Here is a 10,392-nt window from a genome sequence, read left to right as displayed (position 1 = left end):
CATAGGACTTATAGATTAATTTTTATTTAATTTTTTATGGGGGGAATGGGAGAAAAGAGTTTTTTGCGTTTTTTTTTTACGCCGTTCATCCGGCGGTTTAATTAATGTGTTCATTTTATTGTTCAAGTTGTTACGATCGCGGGGATACCATATATGTGTATGTGTTATTTGTTTTGACACTTTTGATTTTCACTAATTTAATTTTTTTTTTCACGAACTTTATTTAACTGATTTTACATATTTTTTTTTTTTTAATCCCACTAGGGGACTTCACTATGCGATCTGCCAATCGCATATATAATGCTTTGGTATACTTTAGTACACCAAAGCATTATTGCCTGTCCGTGTAAAACTGACAGGCAATCTATTAGGGCATGCCTCCGGCATCGCCTCACAGGCATTTGCTGAAGGCAGACCTGGGGGTCTTTGTTAGACCCCGGCTGCCATGGTAACCCGACGGTGACCCGTGATTTCTTTGCCGGGGCAACGATGGGGTGACAGAGGGTGCTCCCTCTGTCAAACACATTAGATGTCGCTGTCACTATTGACAGCGGCATTTAATGGGTTAAACTGCCGGAATCGGAGCGTGCTTCGATTCCGGCAGCTGCAGCAGGAGCCAGGCTGTGTATAACAGCCGTGCTCCTGCCGCTGATCGCGTGGGTACACTGTCAGCACCCGCACCATCACAGGACGGATATATCCGTTCTCCTGCGCGAACTAGCATCTGCTGAGGACGGATATATTCGGCGTTAAGGGGTTAATCCCCTGATGTTTGGTTTCCCTTTGTTATTGAAATGTCTGGTATCACTATGCCGAGAACCGTAGCGCTCTGAGGCCTTCAGAAAGGTTATGGATGTCTATGATTCAGGAAAGGGAAAATGGCAAAACTATTAGATGTCAATCATTCCACTGTCCAGAAAACAATCTGCATGTGGAAATTTCAGACAACTGCCAATTTGTCCAGGCCAGTCTGTCTCAGTAAGATCAGCCTGAGAGCAGAACACAAGATTCTGAGAGAAGTTTCTGAGAACCCCAGAATTTCTTTAAAGATCTACTGCAGATTTTGATTCTCTTGATGTCTACCATTCCAAAAATGCGGCAAAAATTAAAGCTACATGGGGTGCTCCAAAGCAAAACCTTAGTTATCCAGAAAAAAAACATCAGATCTAGACTTTAGTTTGCTCGTGAACAGCTAGGCAAATAACATGACTTCTGGAACAGTCTGCTATGGAAAGAAGAATCAAAAAGTAATTTGTCCCCCAGTATCAGAAGACATGTTAAATTATGAATATTATAAATTATAGACTGGGTTTCACGAGAAAGAAACCTGTAAATTCCTTGAGATCATGGTGGAGGAAATGTTATGGTTTGAGACTGCTAAACTGCATCAGGACCTGGGCAGCTCATCCTCCTCGAGTCCACTAGTAAAGTGCGATTTTGCTGATTATTATGGTTTGGTCAATTTTCTTTGTGCATTGTTTTGTGTTCTGTATAAAACAGAAGTTAATTATTTGTGTTACTATACTGTTTATCCCATTTAAAATTGTGCTCCATGGACAATGCTACCAGGTGTGTCTTGTGCATGTATGTGTGCCTTGAACAGCCGTTTGAGGGTGAATATCTGTGCACTAGATGCGGCATGTTGTGTATTTGGCAGCCCAGGTATTGGATCTAAATATTCAACGTGCAGCAGTTAGGAGCATTGTAAACCTGGAGAGGAGTTTAGAGCTCACTGAGCAAGCACTGGCTGGGGATTATGGTTTGTATCTGATCGTTGTAGTATAGTTAGTTTATATACATGTAGGAATTTGAGTCTTATATTGACTTTTTTCCAGGTGTATTTTTATGGTATATCCCGTATGTAATTCATCCATACATTTTGTGGATTAATCACTGGTCTTTTTTATCTATTTTTCCACAGATATTCACTTACTGTGAAGCAAATTGGACGTTAGTTGCAAGGGAGCAGAGGCCGTTGATTTCTTTGTATGGTATTCTCCAAAAAGTGGGGTATTATGTCAATATCCATTTCTTTTCACTTCCCCTTCCCTAAATTTTGAGGACACATGTTTATTTATCATTAGGAAATATGATTGCTGTGCATAGAGAGGTTTATTTCCTTGAACAAGTATATGTGGCAACCAATGAGGTTATGATACATACCAGCGGAATTGACTTTACGTTTAAACCTTAAATTCTTTAGGATTTTGTACTATTGAAATCTCTAGGTTTAGAGCTGATATTGTTCCTAGTTGTTGTCACACCACCGTATTTGACAGTTTGGATGGACAACCTGGTTTGGGACATAGTTTCTGTTATGTATCTTTATCTTCATTGGTTTTGCCTTTTGGGATTATCCCCACTGTGTTTTGTAATTTTTACAAACACTTTGGTCCTAGCTGTGATATATATGTCATGCTCCACCGATTTCAATGGAGTATGACATTTCTTTGCAGTGATTGTCCTCTCTCAATTATGTATGTAGAATTAGGGAATTAGCGTCATATTTAGTGCTGGAACGCAAGCGCCGTCGTGCACATGCGCGGTGGTTCTCCTATGACCTGATGCGGTCCATTCAGTCGACCTTCCGGTTTGGGCGCCATCTTGGAGAATGCGCGGTGGATGCGCACAGACGCCACGAATTTGGAGCATTGCAACTCGGTACTGTACTATTCTGAAATTATTTATGTATATTAATTGGCCTCTGCCCCTTTCCAATTATGTCCTGATAGCTGATTATACACTTTTACAGTTGTTGACAGTATATATATATATATATATATATATATATATATGATTCAATTGTCATATGGTGTTTTATTGTGTATTTTGTACACTTCATCTCACTGACTCTGTGGATGGGTTAAAAATGTAAAGATTTTGTATTTTTATTCACTAATTATACATATAATAAGTATTGATCAATTAGTGTACGGAACAAACAAGTTATAGGAGCTGCACTTTTTGGATTTTTCTACTACATTTGAGTGCTGCCTCTTCTCTTGGATTGTGATTAATTATTGTATGTACTTCCTATATAAACTTGACACTTTGCATTATGTGGTAGCTTGAGAAAGGTTCTGTCTTGAACCGAAACGTCTCTCACTTGAGGTGAATAAAGCAACCGTTTTTCATCTTCATTGAAGTCCTGGTGCCGTTCCTTTGTCCTATGTCTCTCTCTCTATCTATTTATTTATCTATCTACCTCTATATATATATATATATATATATATATATATATATATATATAAAAATTATTTATCTTTATTAAAGCTCCACTGGTATTGGGGGTGGGGTGTTAGGGCATTTTATATGTCTGATTTGATATGTAATGTCTTTTATTGAAAAATACAGAAAAACTTAATGAAGCAAAACCCATGTGGGTTTTGATAATAAAAACAAAGTTTGATAAATGCCTGAAGTTGAGGAACTGACACAAACATTGTAGCTACATATGACTTTCATTAGAAAAATAGAAGTGGAAAAACAGACAATTAAGACTCCCGGGCTCTTAGGGTATGTGCACACGACCTATTTTCAGACGTAATGGAGGCGTTTTACGCCTCGAATTACGCCTGAAAAGACGGCTCCAATACATCTGCCCATTGCCTGCAATGGTTTTTACGATGTTCTGTGCAGACGAGGTGTAATTTTACGAGTCACTGTCAAAAGACGGCGCGTAAAATTACGCCCGCGTCAAAGAAGTGCAGGACACTTCTTGGGACGTATTTGGAGCCGTTTTTTCATTGACTCCACTGAAGAACAGCTCCAATTACGTCCGTAAGAGACGCTGCGAAAAACGCGAGTACATGCAAAAACGTCTGAAATTCAGGAGCTGTTTTCTCCAGAATACAGCTCCGTAATTTCAGACGTATTTTGCACTGTCATGTGAACATACCCTTATATTGGAACTGTGACCTGGATATAGCGCCGGTCTAGTACACAGGATCCTGAGTTCATGTCTCAGCAGTGCCTTGTCCTTTCCATATGGTGAAGATGTTCTAGTAAATAGATTTATATTGGTGTCAGGTGACATTTGTCAGATCAATGTTTACATGTGACAGGTTCATTGTCTGCCAAAAAATCATGTAACGGGGAAAACCCTACTGGAATTGTATTAGAAATCATAAAGACGTTTCACTACTTATTCAGGTGACGTCTTCAGTTCTACTAAATTGTAGTAAAGATTTATCTGCACACGTGTAATATAAACCCTTATTTAACCCGTTAGTGACCGCCAATACACCTTTTCACGGCGGCCACTAACGGGCTTTATACTGATGCATACGCCTTTTCACGGCGCTGCATCAGAATAAATCTGCAACACCGGGAGCTGTTAAAACTCCCTGTTCTCAGCTTCCTCCGGTAGCTGAGAACTTGGGGCATCGCTGCTCAAGCAGGCGGATAGAAATCCGCCCGTTTAACACCTTAGATGCGGCGCTCAATAGTGTGCTCCGCATCTAAGTGGTTATGCAGAGTTGGAGGGAGCTCCCTCTCTCACCCCACCGGCACCCTACATGTGATCGCAGGCTGCTGGTGTCTTCTATGGCAGCCGGGGGCCTAATAAAGGCCCCCAGGTCTGCCTGTAGTGGATGCCTCTGTCATGGTCTAGCAGATGCCTGTTTGTTGTAAACGGACAGGCGGTAATACACTGCAATACAGAAGTATTGCACCGTATTATAAAATCGATCGGACGATCGCATAGTAAAGTCCCCTAGTGGGACTAGTAAAAAAAAGTTTAATAAAGTTATTAATAAATAAGTGGAAAAAAAAAATGAAAAAACACTTTTTCCCCTTCCAAAATGCTTTATTATGAAAAAATAAATAAAAGTTAAAAAGTTACACTTATTTGGTATCGCCGCTTCCATAACAACCCCAACTATAACGCTATTATGTTATTTAAGCCACTTGGCGAACACTGTAAAAAATAAAAAAACAAATAATGCCGGAATTACTGTTTTCCAGTACATCCCTCATGACCGCACCACAGGAGGTTGCCCTATTGACCTCTGTAGGGACAGGAAGACAGAGAGGTTAAGAGGCCCCTGCCACCACCCACTTGCCAGTATTCTTCCTGTCCCTACAGGGTCAGGAGCAGAGAGACGTCGCTCCTGTGTTACTGCAGGAAAAAACTCGGGCAGGGGGCAAGATCGGGGTGTCCGTGCACTCCCCCTTCTCTTCCGCCTAAAGCCTAGGCTAACACCCCTGGAACAAGAGGTCCCTTAGCTCCCAACCTAAGACACCTACCGGAGGAATCCTAGGCAGGGTTCCGGTAGTGTGTAGGGTTCGGGATTCCCAAGCAGGCTTCGGCCTGGCCGCGTGACCAGGCGGGGACCGGCAGCTTCATAGGTTTGGACGCACCGGCAGGGATCCTCGCTGCGTCGCATAGCAAGCCTCAGTCGCCGGCTATGAGCGGCTGCACCTCATCGAATAGCCGACCGCAAATGACGTCGGGCTACTTCCAGTCCGCGGCCATCTTGGAAGGCGGGAAATTCAAAACGCCCGCATTTAAAGGGACACGCACAGGTATGTAGTTAGAGCTGATACCTCTAACTTGGATTGATTTTGTGGATTGCATATTGCATTGCCTGTTACCTGTCGCGGTATGGAACTTCCTCGTCCTGAAGGAACTCCAGATATGTCCCAGGGTCACGTGAGTCTCACCCTTGGGGTAAGGGTTATGACTCCTTATGTATGCACACCATACTTTACCTACCTTCTGTTTTCTCTAGGATAAAGATTCCTCTCAGAGACGAACTGATAAAAAGAAGGTTAAAAAATGTGTGACTTGTGCAAAAAAATTGGCAGAGTCACATAGGAAACAATTGTGTCAGGATTGTATTGCAAAAATACTAAAAGAGGAACAACCAACGTTTATGTCTGAACTTAGGGCTATGATTCGTGAAGAAGTGAGTCAGTCAGTAGCCTCCCTCGCCCCTCCTCAAGAAACTCCCTCACACTCCCGGGCAAAAAGACTACGGATGGAAGTGGATCAAAAATATTGTTCTCCCTCTCGGGTCTGACTCGGAGCAGGAGTGTTATTACCTATCAGAGGGTGAGTTAGAAGAAAGAGAGGAACTCTTGCCTTCAACTTCTTCCACTCAAGAGAAAAAAAAATTCTTCTCTTCCGAGATGTCTGATACCTTAATTCAGGCAATACGGGAAACCATGGATATTCCCGAAGAAGACCAACCACATACCATCCAGGATGAGATGTTTGGAGTTCTAACGGAAAAGAAAACGAAGGTTTTTCCGGTAAACGAAAAACTCAAAAGAATGGTGACAACTGAATGGGAAGATTCAGAAAAAAGGCTCTTCATTTCAAGAGATTTTAAAAACAGACTTCTCTTTGATCCAGAAGACACTAAACCTTGGGATGAGATCCCAAAAGTAGATGTCCCAGTAGCCAGGGTTGCTAAAAAAAAAACGCAATCCCATTTGAAGATTCCTCGCAGTTGAAGGACGCCATGGACCGAAAGGCAGACGGGCTACTGAAAATAGCGTGGGAATCTTCCTCTGCTTTGATCTCGACTAATATCGCAGCCACATCAGTAGCAAGAGCAATGTTTATATGGTTAAACCAGCTGGAGACCCATTTGATGATGAAGACATCACGACAAGACCTATTAGAATCTCTACCCTTACTAAAGACTGCAACCGGACTCTTGATAGACGTTTCAGCGGAATCTATTAGATTTGCTGCCAGGAATGGGGCTCTCTCAAATGCTTCTAGAAGAGCATTATGGCTCAAAATGTGGTCAGTAGATACGAAGTCCAAGAACAAATTATGTTCTATCCCGTTCACAGGGTCTCTGATGTTCGGTCCTCTCCTGGATAACATGCTGGAGAATGCAGCAGATAGGAAAAAGGGGTTTCCTGAAGAGAAACCAAAAAAAAAACCCTCAGTTTGGGAGGTTTCGCCAACAGAGGGAACCTACCTTACAGAACTACAGCGGGAAAGTGAAGTCCGGTCGCTGGAGTTACACCAAAGGAAGAAGGGGTCGAGGATATCTCCTTAACCTCAATAATTCATTTCAGCCCTCAAAGCAATGACGCCAAGAGCGTGGGAGGAAGACTCCTACAATTTTATCCCAAATGGTCGGGAATAACCCAGAACCCCTGGGTTCTAAAGATCATAGAAGAAGGGTACAAAATAGAATTTTCCTCCATTCCTCCAGAGAAATTTCTAATAACCCAATACCAAGCAAAAGACCTTCATCAGATCCTTATCCGGGACGTCCAGAAACTACTCAAATTGAGAGCCATTACTCCAGTTCCCCACAACGAAAAATTCAAAGGCGACTATTCAAAAATCTTCTTAGTCAAAAAACCAAACGGTTCCTACAGGACAATAATCAACCTGAAGGTCCTAAACAAGTGGGTGAAATATCGAAAATTCAAGATGGAGTCTATCAGATCGACTATTCCTCTAATAAGGGAAGAGGCATCAATGTGTACGATCGATTTTAAAGGATGCGTATTATCACGTTCCTATCCACCCCACTTACCAGAGATTCCTCAGATTCGCGATTCAGAACGGTCCTTCCATTCTCCACTTCCAGTTTGTCTGCCTCCCTTTCGGCATTTCCTCCGCCCCCAGAATTTTTACAAAAATTATGGCAGAGATCATAGCATTCGTAAGAAGTCAGGGCATAGTAATTATCCCATATCTAGACGACTTCTTGTTGACGGCAGATACTCAGGCAATGAGTGAAGGGGCAGGGCCCTTCTTATAGTCCAGGGTGATCATGGTCAGCCGGGACTGATCTCTCGCACGCTCCCTAGTGGTCACAGCAGGCCAGGACGGGCGCAAATGCTGGCATCTCCGTGGAGGAAGGCGTCAGCAGGTTGAGAGGAGTCTGCGACCGCGGACTTTACAGTATCCCCCCTCTTACACCCTTCTTCTTCTTGGGACCATAGCGAGAGAGGAACTTCTTAATGAGGGTAGGTGCATTGAGGTTCTCCTCTGGCTCCCAGGACCTCTCCTCTGGACCAAATCCCTTCCAATCCACTAGATGGAAGGTTCTTCCTCCTACATTTTTGGTGTCCAGGATCTCCTTAACTTCAAATGTATCTGATGAACCGCAGGAGGTAACTGAAGGACCAGCAGTCCTGGAGTAGCGGTTCAAGACCACAGGCTTCAGGAGGGAAAAATGAGAGGAGTTGGGGATCTTGAGGCTAGGAGGCAGCCAAAGCTTGTAGGAGACAGGGTTGATCTGTTGCAGGATCTCGAAGGGTCCAAGGAACCTGGGAGCAAACTTGTGTGACGGCACCTTCAGCCGGATATTCCTAGAGGACAGCCAGACCTTGGTACCTGGAAGAAACTGAGGTGGCTCTCTTCTCTTTGTGTCCAACTTACGCTTCATGCGGTCGACCGCCAGCAGAATAGAGTATCTGGTTTGCTGCCAGATCTGCAGAGTCAGCTGCGGGCACCTGGGATGTAACTGACACCGGGTGAGAAATTCGTGGGTGTTGGCCGTAAACTATGAAGAACGGTGTGGCAGCAGTGGACTCGCTTGTGTGGTTGTTATAAGAGAACTTGGCCCAAGGAAGAAGCTGCACCCAGTCATCATGCTGCCTGGAGATGAAGTGTCGTAGGTAGTTTTCCATGATCTGATTGATCCTCTCAGCTTGACCATTGGACTGGGGGTCGTAGGCTGAGGAGAAGTCCAACTTTACATCAAAGAGTTTACAGAGGGCTCTCCAGAACTTTGAGGTGAACTGAACCTCCCGATCAGACACGATATGCAGGGGTAAGCCGTGCAGGCGGAAGATGTGTTGGATGAAGAGGTTGGCCAGTCAAGAAGCAGAAGGTAGGCCAGTCAGCAGAACAAAATGAGCCATTTTTGAGAATCAATCCACCACCACCCAGACCGTACTGCATCCAGCAGAGGGCGGCAGGTCTGTGACAAAGTCCATTTCTATATGCTGCCAGGGGGCATTGGGCACAGGCAGCGGCTGGAGCAGACCAGCAGGCCTGGAGTGAGCAACCTTGTTAGATGCGCACACCGTGCAGGACGAGACAAAGTCCATGATGTCTTTGGGCAGCATGGGTCACCAGAACTGATGGGCAATCAGATCTCGGGTTTTACGGGCAGGCACGTGCCCTGCCAGTTTGGAGCTGTGTCCGCAGCGAAGGATTCTCCTCCTGTCTACCAGGCTTACAAAAGTCCTCCCCGGAAGGGTTGTCTCTAACTTGCAGGGGATTAACAGAGATGGTGCAGGACGGATCAATGATATTTTGCGGAGACTCCACGGTGTCCTCTGTTCGAACGACTTGGACAAGGCATCAGCCCTCACATTTTTGTTGGCTGGGCAGTAGTGGAGCACAAGCTAGAAGCGAGCAAAGAACAGTGACCACCTGGCTTGACGGGGGTTCAGCCGTTGGGCCGACTGGAGATAGGTGAGGTTCTTGTGGTCATTATATATCAGGATGGGGTGAACTGCACACTCTAGTAGATGTTTCCACTTCTCCAGAGCCAATTTGATGGCTCATAACTCCTAATCCCCAATAAAGTAATTGTGCTCTGCGGAAAAAAAAAGGTTAGAATAATAGCCATATACCACTGCCTTCCCTTTAGAACCTCTCTGGAACAGAAGTGTGCCTGCACCAACAGAGGAGGCGTCCACCTCCAAAGAAAAGTGTAGAGATACATCTGGTTGAGGGAGGGTTGAGGCTGACGTGAAGGCACTCTTAAGGCTATTAAATACAGATTCTGCCTCTGGAGTCCACACCTTGGCGTTCATACCTTTCTTGGTGAGGGTGGAGATGGGAGCCATTAGTGAAAGGAAGTGTGGCGAATTCCAAAAAGCGCTGTATGGACCTCAAGCCTTGAGGACATGGCAATTTCAAGACGGGCTTTTCCTTGATCCGAGATGATGTAGGGTAGAGTATTTTTCTCAAACACGCACTTCTTCAGCTTGGCATAGAGGCAATTCTCCCTTAGTCGCAGCAGAACTTGACGGACATGTCTCCAATGAGTCGTCTGATCTGGAGAAAAAATTAAAATGTCATATAGATACACCCTAACACAAACATAGAGAAGGTCTCGGAAGATATCATTGATGAATTCCTGGAAGACCGCTGAAGTATTACACAGACGGAAGGGCATCACCAGGTATTCTTAGTGCCCATCTTGAGTGTTAAACGCCATCTTCCACTTATCACCTTGACGGATTTGAATCAAGTTGTAAACCCCACGCAAGTCTAGAGAAGATCTTGGCTCCTCGTATGCAGTCAAATAGTTCAGAGATTAGGTGTAACGGATATTTGTTTTTGACCGTGACTTGATTGAGACCACAATAGTCAATGCAGAAGAACCCGGCTCCAGCCGGGGAGGAAGACTTCCGTATGAAACCCCTCTCCAGATTCTCCTTGATGTAGATCGACAT

Source organism: Rhinoderma darwinii, chromosome 1, assembly GCF_050947455.1.
Source record: "Rhinoderma darwinii isolate aRhiDar2 chromosome 1, aRhiDar2.hap1, whole genome shotgun sequence".
Taxonomy (NCBI): domain Eukaryota; kingdom Metazoa; phylum Chordata; class Amphibia; order Anura; family Rhinodermatidae; genus Rhinoderma; species Rhinoderma darwinii.
This window is presented reverse-complemented; position numbering follows the sequence as displayed.